This window comes from Mirounga angustirostris, unplaced genomic scaffold, assembly GCF_029215605.1.
Source record: "Mirounga angustirostris isolate CCGP_5_RB_7025 unplaced genomic scaffold, mMirAng1.0.hap1 SCAF_11, whole genome shotgun sequence".
In the NCBI taxonomy this organism is placed as follows: domain Eukaryota; kingdom Metazoa; phylum Chordata; class Mammalia; order Carnivora; family Phocidae; genus Mirounga; species Mirounga angustirostris.
The window spans coordinates 119,021,853-119,044,066 of record NW_026991719.1 but is presented as its reverse complement, the minus strand read 5'-3'; the positions used below and the strand labels follow the sequence as shown (position 1 = coordinate 119,044,066).

The window sequence follows — 22,214 nt, the reverse complement described above, 5'->3', positions numbered from 1 at the left end:
CATACCAACTCATACTGGAGAAAAACCCTTTGAGGGCAGAGAAGGCAGGAGAGCCACAAGGAACCACACTGGCGAAGAGCCTGAGGAGCACATGGTATTGGAAAGCATTTGCCCTCAGCTCATTCCTCAGCACCGGAGCGTTTGCGCTAGGGAGGGTGAGGGGAAGAGATGTGGGAAGGCCTTGTGCTAGTGAGCCCTCCCCGCTTGACATTAGATAACTCACACTAGGGAAAGAATTTTGGCATGTAACTACCATGGAAAGTCTTTTGGCCTGAGGAATCCTCTTGCTTGACATCTGGAAATTCATGCTGAAGGGAAATCCCCTTAAAGTATCATTGTTGTGAGACAACTTCTTGTGACAGATCATTGCTTACTCTTAAAGAGTTTTATTAGAAAAGGACCCAGGGGCACCTGGGTGGCTCAGTCAGTTAAGCGGCTGCCTTCGGCTCAGGTCATGATCCCAGGGTCCTGGGATCGAGCCCCGCGTTGGACTCCTGGCTCAGCGGGGAGCCTGCTTCTCCCTCTCCCTCTGCCTCTCTCCCTGCTCATGCTCTCTGTATCTCTGTGTCTCAAATGAATAAATAAAATCTTAAAAAAAAAAAAAAAAAGAAAAAAAGAAAAGGACCCAGCCTAAAGCCTTTCTCTATACCTAAGAATTCATCCAGGAGAGAAACTTAGTGGTTATTGTGAACTTGGGAAAAACCTTCATAGTTTGATCTTTAGTTTGCCCTGGAAAGCTCTCTTTAGAATATTAAACAACAAAGGACGAAGAGAGATTGACAGTAAAGAAAAAGAAATGCATATATGACTTCTTCCTGTCATTGCTGCCATGCCTTTGATGATTTATCATTGGTTATTTTTTTGAGAGGGTGTGCTAGGCAAATAATGGCCACCCGATGTGTGTGTGTGTGTGTGTGTGTGTGTGTCTTAATCCCTGGAACCTGTGAATAGGTTCCCTTACATGGCAAAGGAGGATCAAGGTTGCTGATGGAATTACGGCTGACCATCAAATAGGGAAGTTGTCCCGGATAATGTAGGTAGGTCTGATATAATCACAAGGGACCTTAAAAATGGAGCCAGAAGAGCAAATGTCAGAGTGACGTCATGTGGGAAAGACTCAACAGGCTATTGCTGGCTCTGAATATGGAGGAAGGAGAATATGAGCCAAGGAATGCAGCTTCCAGAAGCCAGAAATGGCAAGAAAACAAGTTGTTCCTTACAGCCTTCAGAAAGGAACCTAGCCCTGCTGACAGCTTGGTTTCAACCCTGTGATACCCGTGTTGTACTTCTGACCCACAGAAGTATATGATAATAAATTTGTATTGTTTTAAGCCACTAAAGGTGTGATAATTCGTTAGAGCAGCAATAGGAAACAAATATTGAGGGTGGGGGTGGGGGTGGTTGGGAGGTGAAAAGGGCCTTTTTCCCTTTGTCTTTTATAAATGTTTACTGCCATCCAGTGTCAGGTGTGGTACTTGACGGCAGCTCTACAAACATTTATTGAAAGCCTTCTTTCTTCCAAAACATTGTCTCTACTCTTGAGGAGCATAACTCTTTGTAAGAAATATGAAGTACTGACTTTTGAAATATTTGAAACTTATAAGAAATCAGAATACTAAGTATAGTGTTTTATGAAGTTAAGTTATTGTAGTTATGGAGATAAGGATCCATATACAAATCAGCACTTTGTACTACACCACTGAAAGCGGTTGAGGACTTTCTTTTTTTTTTTTAAATTTTTAAAATTTTATTATGTTATGTTAGTCACCGTACATCATTAATTTTTGATGTGGTGATCCAAGATCCATTGTTTTCGTATAATACCCAGTGCTCCATGCAGTACGTTCATTAAAAAAAAATCAACAGTAACTTCATGTGGTTTGGAATGCCTGTCACTCACTTTCTTTTGCTCCTGGTCCACTTGCTTGATTATTCTTCATCTTCTGTGTGGAATGGGGATGATTGTGTCACTGTGTGGGCTTCCCTGTTGAGTCCTAATTCTTTCTGCTGACAGGTGTTGCTCAGCTTCTTTAATCCTCTGTAGAGGGGCTTCTCATGCCCAACTCAGCAGTTATTTAGGGGTGGAATTAGAACTAAAACAAAATACTACAATCAAGTTGAACTTATGATCAACTCAGAGAAAAAAACACAGAGAAGAAATCTAATTATTTGATCTGGTAAAGAACTGTGTCACTGTAAAGTGACTAGAATTTTTTTTTTATCATTTTTTGAAGTTTTTATTTTAATTCTAGTTAGGGAGCATACAGTATTGTATTAGTTTCAGGTGTACAATATAGAAATTCAATACTTCCATGCATCACCCAGTGCTCATCAGGACAAGTGCACTCCTTAATCCCCATCACCTCTTTCACCCATCCCACCACCCACCTCCCCTATGCTGACCATCAGTTTGTTCTCTATAGTTACATATCTGTTTCTTGGTTTGCCCCTCTTTCTCTTTTTCCTTTGCTCATTTTTTTTGTTTCTTTTTTTTTTTTAAGAGTTTATTTATTTATTTAATTGAAAGAGAGAGAGAGAGACAGCGTGAGGGGGAACACAAGTAGGGGGAGTGGGAGAGGGAGAAGCAGGCCTCCCGCTGAGCAGGAAGCCGGATGCGGGGCTCGATCCCGGGACCCCAGGATCATGACCTGAGCCGAAGGCAGTTGCTTAACCAACTGAGCCACCCAGGCGCCCCATTTTTTTTGTTTCTTAAAATCTACATATGAGTGAAGTCATATGGTATTTGTCTTTCTCTGACTGACTTATTTCGCTTAGCATTATACTCTCTAGGTCCATCCACGTTGTTGCAAATGGCAAGATTTCATTCTTTTTTGTGGCTGAATAATATTCCTTGTGTGTATTTGTGTGTGTGTGTATATATGTATCACATCTTCTTTATCCATTCATCAGTTGATGGGCATTTGAGCTGTTTCCATATCTTGGCTATTGTAAATAATGCTGCTGTAAACATCGGGGTGCATGTATCCCTTTGCAATAGTGTTTTTGTATTCTTTGGGTAAATACCTAGTAGTGCAATTACTGGATTGTAGGGCTAGTTCTTTTTTTTAACTTTTTGAGGAACCTCCATACTCTTTTCCACAGTAGCTGCACCAGTTTGCATTCCCACCAACAGTGCACTAATGTTCCTTTTTCTCCACATCCTTGCCAACACTTGTTTCTTTTGTTGTTGATTTTGGCCATTCTGACAGGTGTGAGGTGATATCTCATCGTAATTTTGATTTGCATTTCCCTGATGATGAGTGATGATGAGCATCTTTTCATGTGTCTGTTGGCTATCTGGCTGTCTTCTTTGGAGAAATGTCTGTTCATGTCTTCTGCCCATTTTTTAATTGGAGTATTTGTCTTTTGCATGTTGAGTTTTATGAGTTCTTTATGTATTTTGGATACTAACCCTTTATTGGATACGTATTTACAAATATCTTCTCCCATTCCATAGGTTGCCTTTTAGTTTTGTTGATTGTTTCCTTCACTGTGCAGAGCTTTTTATTTTGATGAAGTCCCAATAGTTTATTTTTGCTTGTTTCCCTTGCCTCTGGAAACATATCTAGAAAAAGGTTGTTAGAGCCAATGTCAGATAAGTTACTGCCTGTGTTCTCTAGGATTTTATGGTTTCAGGTCTCACATTTAGGTCTTTCATCCATTTTGAATTTATTTTAGTGTATGGTGTAAGAAAGTGGTCACGTTTCACTCTTTTGCATGTTGCTGTCCAGTTCCCAACACCGGTTTCTGAAGAGACTATCTTTTTCCCATTGCGTATTCTTTCCTGCTTTGTTGAAGGTTAATTGACCATACGATCGCAGGTTTACTTCTGGGTTTTCCATTCTGTTCATTAGTCTATGTGTCTATTTTTGTACCAGTACCATGTTTTGATTACTACAGCTTTGTATTATAACCTGAAGTCCAGAATTGTGATGCCTCCAGCTTTGTTTTTCTTTTTCAAGATTGCTTTGGGTTGGGGGGGGGGGGGCGCCTGGGTGACACAGTCGATTGAGCATCTGACTCTTGGTTTCGGCTCAGGTCATGATCTCAGGGTTGTGGGATCAAGCCCCGCATCTGGCTTTGCACTCAGCAGGGAATCTGCTTGAGATTCTCTTTCTCCCTCTCCCTCTGCCCCTCCTGCTCGTGTTCTCTCTCTCTCTCTCTCTCTCTCAAATAAATAAATCTTAACAAAATATTGCTTTGGCTATTTGGGGTCTTTTGTGGTTCCATACAAGTTTTAGGGTTGTTTGTTCTAGCTCTGCAAAGAATGCTGGTGGTATTTTGATAGGGATTGCTTTGAATGTATAGATTGCTTTGGGTAGCATAGACATTATAACAACATTTTTTCTTCCAATCCATGAGCATGGAATGTCTTTCCATTTCTTTGTGTTGAAGTGACTAGAATGTTCAGAGGTGGACCAGAATGAATACATGCGAGTATATGTGGGCTTCATAGTTATCACCATGGGTTTTTTCTGATGCTGCTGTCACTGGTCAGGGTGCTTTGGAATTCCTTTTTGTGATTAACTTGAGGCTAATTTTCAGACTATATGAGATACTCAGTGTTACCTCAGGTTAACAGATTTAGTGTGTAGAAAGGTATAAAAATAGCCATGTCCTTCCATTGAGCTCTCTTCAGAGCTGGTTCAAGGATCACATACCAGTTGGATTACATTACCAGAGTGGGCACATGCCGTTCCTGCGTACTGTATCCACCTATCATTTTGTCTGTACATGTATAATTTTGTACAAATGAGGTGCAAAGTTTTCTCTTCGTGGAAGATCAGTGCCTCTTCAGGACCCTGCCCCTGCCCATCTTCCCCAGGAGCGCCTCTGTGCTGTGGCTGTGGCTGCGCCTGTAGTAGACCGCCTGGGCGGGGCGGCAGGGGGGAGAATTGAAGGCTGTCTCTCTCCTGAAACACTTCATTCTCAGCAGAGGATCTCTTCCAACCAGGAGCCTGTCCAGAGCTTCCTGGGGCCTTGCAGCTCTCTACTCAATTGAGGCTGGGGAGGAAGAACCTTTCTGGCTATGAGCCCTCTGCTCAGCACTCACTGCTGTATCCTATTCTAGAAAAACAAAACAAAACAAAGCAAAAAACCAAAACATCATGCCAGAGTCTGGACTACCTACTCCTCGGAAATGATTGCAGGAGAAACGCTGGGAGGAGACAGATCTGGCATGCAGGTGCTGTGGTGGGAGCTCCTGGTGGGAAAGCTGCCCTTCAAGAATGCCTCACACAGTGAGACCCACAGACATGTCCTCTGAGAGCACAGACACACCTGAAGCATTTATGGGGGAGGTGCTCTAGGATGGTTGCCGGGCTTGAACTATCTGGATGCGACCAGAGGGAGCCTACACGGTCATGAGCAGAGGTCTGAATGGATTCAGGGAACAGGGAGGCCCCGATAGAAGGAAACTATCAGACTTGCCTGCTTCTTCCTGAGGCCTCACCGGTAGCTCTTTCATTGCCTCGGGCCAGATTCTGGCCTCAAGATTGCTCAGAGCCAAGGCCTCAGAGCAGCTGCCCCTGGCTGGGAGCTAGGACATCCCTGAGTCCAGGCTTACTTCAGGAGGGTGCTGGCCCCTGGACTCAAATGGCTTTCTGAGCCCTATGTGTCCTGTTCTTTGTGTTTCTGTAGGGAGCTGCCCTGGTTCTGCTACTTCATCTGTTAGGTCCTCGTTTATTGAAAACTATTTCATGAAAGTGTTTGCATTTTGTATTGGTGCATGTGGGTGTGTGTTTGTGTCCCCAAGTAGAGTCACTGCTTATATAGGAAGCCCTTTCCTGTGAAGATTAGAGATGGTTGTTCACTCTGGTTCCCAGGCCAGCTCCCTTTATGGCTCTCCTTGACTCCAAGGCTAATATTCAGCAGGGAGATTGTACTGTTCATTAGTTATTGGCCTTACTGTGCCAACTGAGAGATATGCTGCTATCAACCACTTTACAGACCCTTCCTAGTCTCTGTTTCCATTTTCCCAAGTCAACATTCATCCCTGGAACAATGCAACTGTATTTTATTTAATCTTTTGTCTCTTCTTCCTACCAGGTGTTTCCTAAGGCCCAAGGGGTTTGCTGGCCAAGGTCATATCTGGCTTGTCACTCTGCACTCAACTGTGACAAAAGTCTTAGGCTGGAAATTGTCCTTTCTGATGTCATCCTTAAAATTTTTCTCTCTCTTTCCTTTCCTATTTGCTCTCCCACTGCATCTCCTGACATTTTCAAACTCCATTTAATTCCCGCCTCCATTTAATGCCCAACATCCTTGTAGCTCATGTAACCCTTGTAGTCTATGCCACAAGCCCATACAAGGCTATAACTCCAGCTACCACTTCTTCAGTCATTACTGACGTCTTGCTCAAATTTCCTTCTTCATTGGAGGCCTGGACTCTTGGCTCATGGCCTTTCCCTTCTCCCCTATTCCTGTTACCACCTGCCATGACTTAAGCATCTATGGTGGGTGACCCAAGCAAAGCCCCATAATCTCAGTTCCTCACCCTCTTTACTTCTAATGATCTTTTTTCCCATTCCCATTCCACTGTAGCCAAGACTTCTGTGGTTCTATTCTGGATGTTGTCATTATGATATGTTGTCAGTATGAACCTCCAAAGCATGCCTCCTTCTCTCATTACTCCCACTTAGTTGTTCATGCTCTTAGCTTTGTGCCTCCACACTTTCAGATATTTTATCATCTAAACTTCTTAAATTTTTAAAAAGTTTTATTTAAGTCATCTCTACACCCAACGTGGGGCTCAAACTCACAACCCCAAGATCAAGATTTGCACGTTTTTCTGACTGAGCCAGCCAGGTGCCCCTATAATCTAAACTTCTAATCCATTATATCCTTATTCTCAGTGACTTCCCTCCCTCTATAGAAATCTTAGATTGCATGTTTTGTTATTATTGTAAATCCTTTGAAAACATGATGGAATACTGCATTGTCCTAAATGGTAGACGCATGTTGCTACTGAGCAATTGAAATGAGGCCAGTATGACTGAAAAACTTAATTTTTTTTTGACAAATAAAAAAATATGTATTTTGATTTCCATTTCCCTGATCATTAGTGATGTTGAGCACCTTTTCATGTGTGTGTGTGTGTGTGTATCTAAGGTATACAAAGTGATGCTTTGATATATGTACACATTGTGAAATGACTTTCACAATCAAGTTAATGAACACATCCATCACAAAACGTAGTTGCCTTTTTCTTGGTGTGGTGAGAACACTTAGTATATACTCTTTTAACAAATTTCAAGTATACAATACAATATAAATTAAATATAGTCACCCTATTACACATCACATCTCCAGAACTTATTCATCTTATAGCTAAAAGTTTGTTTTATTTGACTAATATCTCACCATTTCCCCCAACCCCCAGTCCCTGGTAAATACTCTTCAACTCTCTGATTCTATGATCTTGACTTTTTAAATTCCAGCATATAACTGAGATCACATAGTATTTGTCTTTCTCTGTGTGGTTTATTTCACTTATCATGATGTCCTTCAGGTTTACCCATGTTATTGCAAATGGCATGATTTCCTTCATTTTTTTATGGCTGAGAAACATTTCTTTGTGTGCCTGTGTATGTATCACATTTTCTTTATCCATTCATCTGTTGACAGACAAGTTGTTTCCATATCTGTGCTATTGTGAATAGTGCTGCAATGAATAGGGGAGTGTAGATATCTCCTTGAGATCCTGTACCAATGTACATTTCCACCAATAGTGGTACAAGGGTTTCCCTTTTCTCCACATACTCACCAACACTTGTTCTCTCTTGTCTTTTTTATACTAGCCATTATAACAGGTATGAAGAGATTTCACATTATGGTTTTGATTTCCATTTCCCTGATGATTAGTGATGTTGAACACTTTTCCATGTACTTTTTGGCCATTTGTAGGTCTTTGATAAAATGTCTATTCAGGTCCTTTGTCCATTTTTTAGTTGGGTTATTTATTTTTTTTTGGTTTTTTGCTGAGTTGTATGATTTTCTTATGTATTTTGGATAATAAACTGTTTTCAGAGATATGGTTTGCAAATATATTCTCTGATTCTGTATGTTGCCTTTTCATTTAGTTGAATCTTTCCTTTGCTGTTCAGAAACTTTTTAGTTTGATGTAGTCCCACTTGTTTATTTTTTGCTTTTACCGTCTGCACTTTGGTGTCAAATCCAAAAAAAATTGCCAGGACCAATGTCAAGGAGCTTTTTCTCTGTCTCCCCCCGCCCCACACTGCCATGGGAGTTTTAAGTTTCAAGTCATATATTTAAGTCTTTAATCCATTTTAATTTCTGTGGATGGTGTAAGAGAAGGGTCCAATATCATTCTTTTTTATGTGATTATATAGTTTTCCCAACACCGTTTATTGACGAGACTATTGTTTCTCCATTGTGTATTCTCCATTGTCATAGAATAGTTGACCACATATGTGTGGGTTTATTTTCAGTCTCTCTCTTCTGCTCTATTGGTCTATGTGTCTGTTTTTATGCCCAGTACTATACTGTTTTGATTATTATAGTTTTGTAATATGGTTTGAAATCAGGAAGTGTGAGGCCTCCAGCTTTGTCTTCCTTCTCAAGATTGCTTTGCCTACTTCAGTCTTTTGTGGTTCTATATGAATTTTAGGATTATTTTTTTCTATTTCTATAAAAAATGCCATTGGAATTTTGATAGGGATTACACTGAGTCTGTAGATCACTTAGGGTACTATGGACATTTTAATAATGTTAATTCCTCCAATCCATGAACACAAATATCTTTCCATTTACTTGTGTCTTCTTCAGTTTCTTTCATCAACGTCTTATAGTTTTCAGTGTATAGACCTTTTACCTCAGTTAAATTTATTCTTATGGATTTTATTCTTTTTCATGCTATTGTAAATGGGATTGCATTCTTTATTTCTTTTTCATAGAGTTCATTGTTAGTGTATAGAAGCACAACGGATTGTAATACACTGATTTTGTGTCTTGCACATTTACTGAATTCATTTATTCTAAGAATTTCTTTGTAGAGTCTTTGGGGTTTATTATATATAAGATCATGTCATCTTCAACCAGAGACAATTTAACTTGTTCGTTTTCGGTTTGGATCCCTTTTATTTCTTTTGCTTAGACGATATTTAGATTATGCTTTATGATAAATAGGAGTGCCTTGGTAATGGCTTCAAGCTCTAAGCAACTAGTTTCTTCACAGGCAAAATAAAATGAATGAAAGATTAAAAAACATAGTGTAATATAGGCAGTGGGATGAAAACCTGGGAACCTGGACTCTGATTAACTGCCAATCTGTTGCTAAGCAAGAAATTTTATGGTTTTGCCTCTCTCTTTCCCTAGTTACTTAAATGGGTAAAATGTATTACATATATTTGGTATACTTTCAAACTCAGTTTTGCTTTCTATTTTTCTGAAAATATCCAAATGCTTCTTTATTAAAATTGCTCATTAATAAATACTATTGACCTAATAGGTTATGATCTAAAGCAAGATTAAAAGAATCGACATACCTAAGGCCAATTTAATATTTTACTTGCTAATCCTTCATATCAACCACTACTTAATATAACCACTGTCTTTCCTAAATAGAACGTTTATTCTAACTCTACCACTTTCCTTAAAATAGTTTAAACTTTTTGCAAGAATGGTTTTAGTCCTGACATATTTGGCTAATTTTCTGTGAAAAGTTTTTGTAGTTCAAAAATAGATGTCAAGAGGTCCTAAGAACTGGCCCTGCTGAGGGATGCTACACTTGGGAAATTGTTATTTCATTCACCTAGACTCTGAGTAAATAGGAGGGGGCAGGGAGAGAGAGAGAGAGAGAGAGATTGTGTGTGTATGTGTGTGTGTTTTTTGTTAGTTGCTGGTACCTAGTGAATGGGCAGGGGTGACTTGTGTTCAATCTTCAGAATACTTGGTAAGAATTGGGAGTTTAGGGCGCCTGGGTGGCTCAGATGGTTAAGCGTCTGCCTTCGGCTCAGGTCATGATCCCAGGGTCCTGGGATCAAGCCCTGCATCGGGCTCCCTGCTCAGCGGGAGGCCTGCTTCTCCCTCTCCCACTCCCCCTGCTTGTGTTCCCTCTCTCGCTGTGTCTCTCTCTGTTAAATAAATAAATAAAATCTTTAAAAAAAAAAAAAGAATTGGGAGTTTATATAGAGTCTCTCTGAGATCAGGATGGGGCAAGACTCTTCTGCCAGTGGAAACTTCCTTATGTATAAGAAATATCATTGCCTCCTGCACATCCCAATCCCCTCAGAGATGTTTCTTGGCCTCCTTCTCTCAATTATATGACTGTTCTCAGCTGTTGCCTGTGCAGGAGGAATCTTCCCTCTATTGATAAAGACCTCAGTTCCTCAAACAATCAGTAACAGGATGCTGAGTTTCTTTCCCAAAGTTCAAAATTAGTTAGCTGAATGCCAAGCATACCTGATTCTTTATTTCAATTTGTCAAGAGAGGGGAAAAAAAACCACTCATTAACACTATGCCTCTGTACTCAACCCTGTGATCATCCTTTTACATTCAGGAGAACATATCCCAGCTGCCTGATTGTATCTCTTAACCTTAACTCTTTGTCAATTGAAGGTACAGCTTTGATAGTTCAAACATGCATTGAATAGTCCCTTAGCAACCACTGAACTCACTGGGTTAGGTACTAAACTATAATGTGGTAGAGAATGTCTCCTGAAAAAGAAAAACTTTGAATTACACAGTCTAAACTTATTGGAAGCTAAATCAAAATATGCCACATTTAATTGGTTTAAGAAGGCTTTTCAAACCGATGGAATATAGTGTCATCACTACAGCCTCCAGTAAACTTAAAGTGGAAAATCCCTCCCTTTCTTCACCTAAACTAAACCAGATTTGTCGTTCAATGTCTCTGTGCTCTGCTTGAAATCGCCTTGCTTGTTTCCGCTCTGCTAGGGAAGTGCACAGAACAGGCACTCCACCACTTAAGAATTCATTATTAAGGCAAGCAGAATCAGAAAGTCAACAATGCTCTGAAATTCAGGTAAAAAGCACAATTACTCTAGCATTTTGAGGATTTCCCCTTACATTTGTGAGACTGAGGATTTATACATATGGAAATCCAGTGAAGAAAGCTATAAAATTGGCATTCTACTCCCAGGAAGGCTTTGGTTGTCTTTTCTGTCCTAGAGCACTAATTTGGAAATCTCAGAAAGGTGGCTGCTAAACGTTAATGTGCAAAGGTGCTGTGTTTTCATTTAAAATGCAGATTTCTCAGAGTCATATCTATTTTAGTTGGTCTGGCCTAGGGTGTCCAGGAATAGGCCTTTTTAAACAAGCATCCCAGGTGACTTGGTACAAGTCATACTTAGATTACAACATTAGGAAAACTGACCTAGACGACTTCCTGGAGTTTGGAGAAATGAGCTGATGCCAATAGGCCCTATCCTGCTACAAACACAGAAATGCTGGATAAGATTTAACAGAAATTATTTAATATGTAGCTAAGTTTAAAAGAAGGAAAAGTGCCCTTGTGTCAGAAAGGGAGACATAAAAGCCAGAGAAATTATAAGTACTTTCCAACAAGATTTTCTTAATTCTCACAACAATTCTTCAAGGGACAACCAGTATGAAGATACATGCTAGGGCTAACTACCATGATGAAATTGAGATCCAGAGATATGAGATAACTTAAGATTATTCCATACATTTCGTAGCTATAACTGAAACCAGGAAAGGAAGTTAGCTACAAATTCAGTACTTCTTTTTTTTTTTTTTTTTTTTAAGATTTTATTTATTTATTTGAGACGGAGAGAATGAGAGAGACAGAGCATGAGAGGGGGGAGGGTCAGAGGGAGAAGCAGACTCCCTGCCGAGCAGGGAGCCCGATGCGGGACTCGATCCTGGGACTCCAGGATCATGACCTGAGCCGAAGGCAGTCACTTAACTAACTGAGTCACCCAGGCGCCCCACAAATTCAGTACTTCTAACCAGTCTACAATCTCAGGGAAGAAGCAGCAGTAAGGTGTGTATTGTTTAGAAAGGAAGAAAGTTATCTCTAGATGATATGACTGTCTACATGGAAAATACAAAAACATCTACAAAATAAATTTTAAGGGGGCGCCTGGGTGGCTCAGTTGGTTAAGCCTCTGCCTTTGGCTCAGGTCATGATCCCGGAGTCCTGGGATCCAGCCCACATCAGGCTCCCTGCTCTGCGGGGAGTCTGCTTCTCCCTCTGACCTTCCCCCTCTCATGTTCTCTCTCACTCTCAAATAAATAAATAAATAAATCCTTAAAAAAATAAATTTTAGGAAGAAGATTTTGTCAGCAATTTATACACACAAGATCAAGGCACCAAAAATGTTTCTATATTATATAGCCACCACAGCCAATTAAACAAGGTAATAATGATTTAAAAATTCACAGGAAGGGAATGAAAGGGGGGAAATCGGAGGGAGAGATGAACCATGAGAGACTATGGACTCTGAGAAACAAACAGGGTTTAAGAGGGGAGGGGGGGAGGGGGGATTGGTTAGCCCGGTGATGGGTATTAAGGAGGGCACGTACTGCATGGAGCACTGGGTGTTATACGAAAACAATGGATCGTGGATCACCACATCAAAAACTAATGATGTATTGCATGGTGACTAACATAACATAATAAAATTAAAAAAAAAAATTCACAGTAGCAACCAAAACTATGGATGGATGATGCTTAATTTTACATCTCACTCTCCCTGGGCCACAAGGTGCCCAGATATTTGGCCAAACATAATTCTGGGTATGTCTCTGAGGGTGTTCCTTGATTAGATGAACATTTGAACTGGTAGACTGAATAGAGCAACTTGCCCTCCATAATGTGGTTAGGCCTCATTCAATCACTTGAAGACTATAATAGAACAAAAAAGGCCCAGTAAAAGGAAACTCCTCCTGCCTGATTATTCAGCTGGGACACTGGTCTTTACTGGTCTTCAGACTCAGACTGAAACCAGCTCTTCTTGGGTCTCCAGCCTGCTGGCTTTTTGCATGGAACTTACACCATTGGCTCTCCTGGTTCTCAGGCCTTTGGACTCAGACTGGAAACTGCATCAGCTTACCTGTGTCTCCAGCTTACTGACTGCAGATCTTGGGACTTCTTAGCTTCCATAATTGTCTTAGCCAATTCTTGATGAATGTCTTTCTCTCTCTTTCTCCAGATGGATATATACACACATATACACACATCCTATTGGGTCTGTTTCTCTGGAGAACCCTTGACTAGTACAGGGTGTCCAGGAATTACTAAAATAATGTACAAGGCCTGCTCATGTATAGGAAGAAATTATATTGCTAGCTCTTCAAGGCTGAACCAACTGATAATCTCCACCTGCAGGCTCAAGCCCATTTCATCTTCTGTTTGAATCTTGAATAAGGTAGAAAGTATATCTACACCCTCTATCTTGCTCTCTCCAGCCCCCGTATATGAGGGCAGTGGTTCTCAAAGTACAGTGCATGGACCAGCAGTGTAAGGATCAGCATCATATGAGAACTTACTAGAAATACTTCACCTCAGATGTATTAAATTATAAGCACTGATGTTAGATGTCCAAAATCTGTTTTTTTAATATATTAAAATGCAGATGCTGATTCAATAGGTCTGGGGTAAGCCTGAGAATCTGCATTTCTGATAAGCTCCCCTGTGATGCTGCTGCTCCAGGCCTTGAGTAAAATAGGTCTGGTATTCACAATTAAATCATCCTCCCATATCCAGGGTTCCAGTTAAGCTGGTTAGATTCTTGTATTGCTTCCTCAGTGTTGACAACCAGACTTACACTAGGGCATCATTCCTCAGAAACATTCCTAATCCCTTCTCCTCCTCTTATCCCCAAAGTTACATTTCTTCCTCCCTATAATCAAAATACTTCTCTTTTTTTAAAAAAAGATTTTATTTATTTATTTAGAGAGAGAGCATGCACGAGCTGGGGGAGGAGCAGAGGGAGAGGGAGAGAGAGAATCTCAAGCAGGCTCCACCACCAGTGTGGAGACAGAGGCCACAACTCTGAGATCACTACCTGAGCCAAAATCAAGTTGAACACTTAACCAACTGAGCTACCCAGGCACCCCTCAAAATACTTCTTGGTACAAGTGTGTGTGCAGGTGTGCATATGCACATCCTCACTCACTCTTTCACCCAGGCACCCCCGGTTGCCAGAGGTGGTGATTGTATATCCCTACCTCATACTTCTGACCAAAGTACCTATCCTGTGTACCATGCCCACAGGATACTGTAAGTCTACTCTGAATTTAAGTCTGGTACATAATGTCCCATTTTTATGATTTATTTATAATAGTCCTTCATCCTAGGCCAGGTGAGTGTTTTATAAACTTGGCAAGTTAGCTTAATTCCCAAGAGTCTGTGGATCATAATTTGAGAAAAAGTGCAATAGAATATAAAGGATGTTACTTTAGGTGGTCATTTAGTGCCCTTTAACACAAATGGAAATGCAGGGACACTGGTACATGGGCAGAACTCTTTCAAAGGTAATAATCCAAACAATTCATAATATGCTTTTGTTAATATTTTTAAATTATTAAAATGGAAATAAAACAATCCTCATAGAGATCTCAGTATTTAAAAAAGACAAGACAAAACATTGGCCTAGAGCAGTGCCTATAGTCCCAGCATGGTGGGTCAGTACATCCAGAGCATGGCTACTCTAATGTCTGTGTCATGAGATACACCATAGTATAATGGTTAGATTGTAGACTGTTATTTTTCACAGAACTACAAAAAAAAAATTCTAAAATTTATATGGAACCACAAAAGAACCCAAATAGCCAAAGCAGTTCTGAAAAAGAAAAGCAAAGCTGGAAGTATCACAATTTCTGACTTAAAGCTATATTACAAAGCGGTAGTAATCAAAACAGTATGGTCCTGGCACAAAAATAGACACATAGACTAATAGCCTGCTCATGAATGGAATGGAAAATCCAGAAGTCAACCCACAATTATGTGGTCAATCAATCTTCAACAAAGCAGGGAAGAATATGCAATGTGAAAAAGATAGTCTCTTCAAAAACCAGTGTTGGGAAAACTAGACAGCTACATGCAAAAGAAACGACCACTTTCTTTCACCATGCACAAAAATAAACCCAAAATGGATTAAAGACCTAAATATGAGGCCTGAAGCCATAAAAATCCTAAAAGAGAGCACAGGCAGTAGTTTCTCTGACATTGGCTATAGCAACTTTTTTTCTGGATCTGTCTCCTGAGGCAAGGGAAACAGAAGCAAAAGTAAACTATTGGAACTACAGCAAAACAAAAAGCTTTTGCACAGTGAAGGAAACAATCAACAAAACTAAAAGGCAACCTATGGAATGGGAGAAGATATTTGCAAATGACCTATCCAATAAAGGGTTTGTATCCAAAACATATAAAAAACTTATAAAACTCAACACATAAAAGACAAATAATCCAATTTAAAAAATGGGCAGAAGACATGAACAGACATTTCTCCAAAGAAGACATCCCAGTGGCCAACAGACATATGAAAAGATGCTCAACATCACTCATCATCAGGGAAATACAAATCAAAACCACAACGAACTATCACCTCACACCTGTCAGAACGGCTAAAATCAACAACAAAAGAAACAAGTGTTGGCAAGGATGTGGAGAAAAAGGAACATTAGTGCACTGTTGGTGGGAATGCAAACTGGTGCAGCTACTGTGGAAAAGAGTATGGAGGTTCCTCAAAAAGTTAAAAATAGAACTACCCAATGATCCAGTAATTGCACTACTAGGTATTTACCCAAAGAATACAAAAACACTATTGCAAAGGGATACATGCACCCCGATGTTTACAGCAGCATTATTTATAATAGCCAAGATATGGAAATAGCTCAAATGCCCATCAATTGATGAATGGATGAATGGATAAAGACGATGTGAGTCTTACATAATGTAACAATCACAGTTGTGACATCCCATCACCTTTGCCATAATCTATTGGTTAGAAGTAAGTCACAGGTTCTGCCCACCCTCAAGGGATTATAGAAAGGCATGAATACCAGGAGGTGGGAATCATCAGAAGTATCGCAGGATTACATTTAATATAAAAGACTCTTGTACCCCGCCCCTGCATAGTGTGCCACTTAGACCTTAAGAATCAGTCGTTGTATCCAGACCACCCAACCTTGGTGAACTGATGTCCAAGCAGGTCTCAACTCCATTTTCTTCCAGGTCTATACATGTTTCAGGATGTTAGGCATATATTCTAGTATTCAAAAATTCATACCCAATATCTAACAGGAAAAACTACATGAATCCTATAAAACCAATGCCCCTTCCCATTTTCCTAGGCTTAACTTCTCTTCTCTTTTCCTAATGGAAGTTGGAGTTCCTAATTTCGTAAACAGGAATGGAAAAAGGAAAGTCTGACACCTGCTTCTTCCTTCATTCACTGTTTTTGTTTTTGTTTTGTTTTGTTTTGAACCTCCCCTACCCTGAATTTTTTCCTGGCCCCAATAGTTTGACACTCCAAATATGGATTAGCCAGATTGCTCATTGTCTTAAACTGTGTACATTGATTTTTTCATGTCCTAAGGTGTTTACAATAAAGGACACCCACATGATGCTTGTAAAAGCATCTTGAAAGATGTGTCTAGGAAAACGGAAATTGATTTCTTCATAACATTTTATACAATATGACATTCTAAAAGTACCCATTTTCAAAAAAGTCCTGCTGTTCTTCACAAAAGGAAAAACTGTGGTTTGTACAAATAAAACATTCAGTTTCTCATTTAGTCTTCCTTTTTAATCATCTAGTCTTGAATAGCTTTCCCATATGTCAAATTATTTTTAATGTTCAATGTATTAGTAAAATGGCTCAGTACTAACCACTTGGGTATTTTCAGATAGGAGAAGTATGGTTGAATCTCCCAAATTGCATTTACAGTGAAAGATGCTTCATGCCAGTGACTCAGATCTTGACAAACGAGGCACGACGTTCATTAGTTTAATGTTTTCCCCCTATTGTGATAGAAATACATAATGACACAGCCTAAGTAATGTGAAATTATTCAGCAATGTAAGAAAAATTTCAATAAGCACTGCCTACCAGTTACAGTTCTTAAGCTCATCTTCAGATTTCTTCAGTAGAAAATTACTTAGGAGATTCTGGAGAACTCACTACCTTTTCTGTTATAATCTTAGCTAAAATCATTATCCCTTATTTATTTTTCTCAATTTTTCTCAAAACAGTCAAATTAATACAGTGAATTCTTAGTTTCCATGAGACTTTAGGATAAAGGATACAAAGAGTCATGAGGAGGCTAAGATAAATTACTGTGGTAAGCATTTCACAATGTATACAGATATCAAATCATCACATTATACACCTTAAATATATAAAATTTTTTATCATTTACACCTCAATAAATCTGAGAAAAAAGAGGCTAAGATAATAGTGTTACTTAGATATTATAGTGTGTATAATCTTGTGGCAGGTATTTTAGAAGCAGGGAATATATCTTAAAAGAATAAAGGCAATGTCAGGAGGTCATCTGTCCTATCATCTTGGCATTAGGCAGGACTACATCTAAACCCTCTGAAATTGCATGGTGTTATGTAAAGAATGATAGCTTAGATATCATGAAACCTTTGCTCTAGTTCAGGTGGTGCTTTATAGTTTCTAGATCTCAGCCTCTTCATTTACAAAATTAAGTGATTGGACTCCTCTAGTCACTCAATGATAACAAAGCACCTTTTAAATAAATTTGCCTTACCTGGATAGACCCATCAGGGAGTTGTTTTAGTTTATTTTATATCATTCACGTATTTTTCCATTTAAATACTATTTTCTCCTTAATTGTGAAGTCAGTTGATTACTATTGTGTAGAGTTGTACATCTACTTCCCTGATACATAGGTGTTATTTGATCCATCAAATTGTGTTGTTCAGCTCTGACTTAAAGCAAGGATTCTCTGTGCTACAATATAATAAGCACAGAAATTGTCATCAGGTGACCTGGGTTTAACCCCTGGCTCCACACATTTGTAGGTTCATGACATTGGATGTATCCTTGACCTTCTATGATACTATTTATTCATCTGTAAAGTGGTCAGTCATTATAATCACTCCCATGCACACACTCACAATTGCCTTGTTCCTCTCTCACTTTATTATACTTCTTTAGCAAAGCACCCCTGGTTGAATAAAACTCTCAGGCTCTTCCATGTGTGTATGGTGGAACTGAACGTGGCTAGAAACAGAACAAATTTGTTAGCTGATCTCACTTGAAATTCCTAATTGCAAACCTCAAGTGGGCCTTCAATGCCATCTAAAGCCATACATTTTTCCCCATTCAGTTTTACTTTCCCACTCTTTTTTTTTTAAAGATTTATTTATTTGACAGAGAGAGACACAGCGAGAGGGAGCACAAGCAGGGGGAGTGGGAGAGGGAGAAGTAGGCTTCCCCACTGAGCAGGGAGCCCAATGCGGGACTCGATCCCAGGACTCTGGGATCATGACCTGAGCCGAAGGCAGATGCTTAACTGACTGAGTCACCCAGGTGCCCCTCTTTCCCACTCTTTTAAGTGACTATATTTTGCCTTCTTTTTCCTAATGCCCTTCCAGCTCCCTTGCCTTAACTCTTAGATGATGAGTGTTCAGGTAGGAGAGGCCATGTGACTAATGTTGACTTTTTGGAATGGAGATGGAAGTCATGTGCTTGATTTCTGGATCATCTCAAAGAAAACAAACTTCCATGGCCATTTTTTTCTACCCATGAACTAGAACATGGACATAGCAGCAACCTTGCTTTGACCATGCAGTTGAAGGCAACTTTAGGGAATGTCAGAGCAGAAAGAACATATGAATGTTGTTCCCTGAGTGATTACTTTGAGCAGAGTACCTCCTCCAGTTCAGAACAACTGAACTGTTAAATGAGAGAAAAATAAACTTTGGCTTTATGTAAGCCACTATATGTTGGTATTTCTTTGTTATATAGCCTCAACTATAAGAATATATATTTAATGATTGAGGTTTAAATTACATACAATAACATGCATAGATCTTAAGTGTCCAATTCTTGTTAAAGTTTATAATCACATATAATCCCACCCCCAAAATATATATAGAGAATATTTCTTTCATCCCAGAAAGTTCCCTTGTCTTTTTTCCCATCAATCCCCATAGGCAACCATTTTCTAATTTCTATCAGTATAGATTAGAGTTGTCTCTTAGGGACTTGATACAAATGGGAAAACAGTATGTACTGTTTGGTGTCTGCCTTAACTAAGCATGTTTTTGAGATTCATCCATGTTACATGGAACAGTTCATTCTTATTTATTTTGGTTGTAATTTTAAATATTAATATACCACAATTTGTTTATACATTTCCCAACTGATTGACATTTGGGTTGTTCTCTATTTTTGATGGTTATGAATATTGATGCTATGATCATTCTTATGGAAGTCTCTCTTCATACTGAACAATTTCTTGTACTGTGTCCAGTCTGTTATTAATCCCATGGGATAAGTTCTCCACTTCTGATTTTATATTTTCTAATCCTAGCATTTTCATTTTGAAGGTTTTTATAATACTTTCCATCTCTTTGGTGAAATTCTTTATCTGTTATCATATGTTCACCTTTTCAAATAAATATTCTATGCATTTATCATAGACATTGTAAAGCTCCTACTTGATAACTCCAACCTATAACCATCTCTGAGTATGCTCCCTTTGACTATTTCCTCTCTTGATCATGGGTTATAACTTACTGCTTTTAACATTTCTCATAATTTATTGTGTTCTGGATATTGCATATAAAGGAACACAGTAGAAGAGTGCCTGGGTGGCTCAATTGGTTAAGTGTCTGACTCTTTTTTTTTTTTTAATGATTTTATTTATTTGGCAGAGAGAGAGAGAGAGAGCACAAACAGGTGGAGTGGCAGACAGAGGGAGAGGGAAAAGCTCCCCCCACTCAGCGGGGAGCCCGATGCGGGGCTCGATCCCAGGACCCTGGGATCATGACCTGAACCGAAGGCAGATGATTAACCGACTGAGCCACCCAGGTGCCCCAGCATCTGACTTGATCTCAGCTCACGTCTTGATCTCAGGGTCATGAGTTCTAGCCCCATGTTGGGGTCCACAGTGGGTGTGGAGCCTACACTAAAAAAAAAAAAAAAAGAGAGAATATAAAAGACTCTAAAGTAAATATTTTTCCCAGGAAGAGATATCTCTTCTGTTGAGTCACTAAATGCATTAGAGGTGGGGAATTAAATCTTTCGAATCTATAGTTGACATGAGTATGAGCTTTTTCTTCAATTTCAGTTAGATTTATTTCACCATTAATTTCAAATATTTCAAAGGTAGGGTCAGAACTTCCCCTTCAAAGGATATGAAAGTATCAGCAAGATACTAGAGAATACTTTATGCTTAATACTGCAGTCACCAGCTTTCTAGTCCATGGTGGGAAATCACTCTGCCTTACAGAGTGGCTTGGCCAACAATGACTAGGTTGCCTTGAATTCTCTTTGTTCTTCAATCTTGTCTCTGGATTTCTGGTCCTTGGGTGATCTCTTCTGAGTTGCCTTGCCCTAAGCTTTTGGAGGGCCACTGCACTGACCTTGACGAAGAGCCAGCTCTCCTGTCATATCTTCAGGCTTTGGCTTTTCACTGAATGCTCAATGTGTGCCTTAGTGGGGGATCTTTCTCAGCTCTCCTGCCTCCACTCAGTCTTTGCTGAAATACCCCTGTGGTCTTGTTGAAGACCCATAGGAAAGAGTTGGCAGGCAGATACAGACTTGCTTGGATGTGGGAGCTCTTAAGAAATCTATTCTGGGGGCGCCTGAGTGGCTTAGTCTGTTAAGCATCCAACTCTCGATTCAACTCAGGTCATGATCTCAGGGTCAAGAGATTGAGCCCCGCGTCAGGTCCTGTGCTGAGTGTGGAGCCAGCTTAAGATTCTCTTTCCCTCTCTCTCTGCCCCTCCCCCTCCACTCATGCACACTCTCTAAAAAAAAAAAACAAATAAATAAAAAAGAATTCTATTCTGTAACTCCAGGCCACCTGTGGCCATTAAATGTCTATTAAAAGTTTTGCTCTTTTCTCCTAACCCCCATATCTAAGGAATTTTTCTACCTCTTCCCACTTTGTCAAGGATGGAAGCAGCAGCAGTTCTCGTATCACCTAGAAAGGGATTGAAATCTATGTGTTTTGTTCACTGAGACATTCCCAGCTCTCTGGTGGGTTTTTAAAATTTATAACTTTACATATTATCTAGGTTTTTCTCATTGATAGAGTGAGAAGGATGATTTATTTTGACTTCCTATAACTTAACTGGAATTGAATAATCAAAATATTTTTTAAAGATTTTATTTATTTGTTTCAGAGGTACAGGCCTATGATTCAACAGTCTTACCCATATATTAAAAAAAAAAGAAGATAGCAGGAAGGGAAGAATGAAGGGGGGAAATTGGAGGGGGAGACGAACCATGGACTATGGACTCAGAAACAAACTGAGGGTTCTAGAAGGGAGGGGGGTAGGGGATTGGTTAGCCTGGTGATGGGTATTAAAGAGGGCACGTTCTGCATGGAGCACTGGGTGTTATATGCAAACAATGAATCATGGAACACTACGTCAAAAACTAATGATGTAATGTGTGGTGATTAACATAACATAATAATAAAAAAGATTTTATTTATTTATTTGACAGAGACAGTGAGAGAGGAAACACAAGCAGGGGGAGTGGGAGAGGGAGAAGCAGGCTTCCTGCTGAGCAGGTAGCTTGATGCAGGGCTCGATCCCAGGACCCTGGGATCATGACCTGAGCCGAAGGCAGACACTTAATGACTGAGCCACCCAGGTGCCCCTGAACTAATAAAATTTTTATTCATTATTGAATAGATTAGAACACAGAACACATTAAAGTTCTTTTTAAAAAAGATTTATTTATTTTAGAGAGAGAGAGAGAGAGAGCATGCGGGGGGAGGGGCAGAGGGAGAGAGAATCCTGAAGCAGACTCCCTGTTGAGCGTGAAGCCCAATGAGGGGCTCGATCTCATGACTCCAAGATCACGACCTGAGCCAAAACCAAGAGTCAGATGCTTAACTGACTGTACCATCCAGGCGCCCCAGAACACATTAAAGTTCTGAGTATCTTAGCTAATACTATAAAATAAAAAAATGAGTGATAAACAGGAAAGGAAGGTATAAAGTTATCATCATTATAGGTAATATTGTCATCTACATGGAAAATCAATGAGAA

The 22,214-nt window shown here is 39.6% G+C and overlaps 1 long non-coding RNA gene across 1 annotated transcript in view; it reads right to left on the bottom strand.

Moving 5' to 3' along the window:
* The window catches only part of LOC135362041 (uncharacterized), a 220,363-nt gene that overhangs the window by 125,238 nt on the left and 72,911 nt on the right, over positions 1-22,214 (bottom strand). The window contains exon 2 of the long non-coding RNA XR_010406329.1: positions 16,842-16,973. This is a non-coding gene — a long non-coding RNA (uncharacterized LOC135362041). The remainder of the gene's footprint in view (positions 1-16,841; positions 16,974-22,214) is intronic.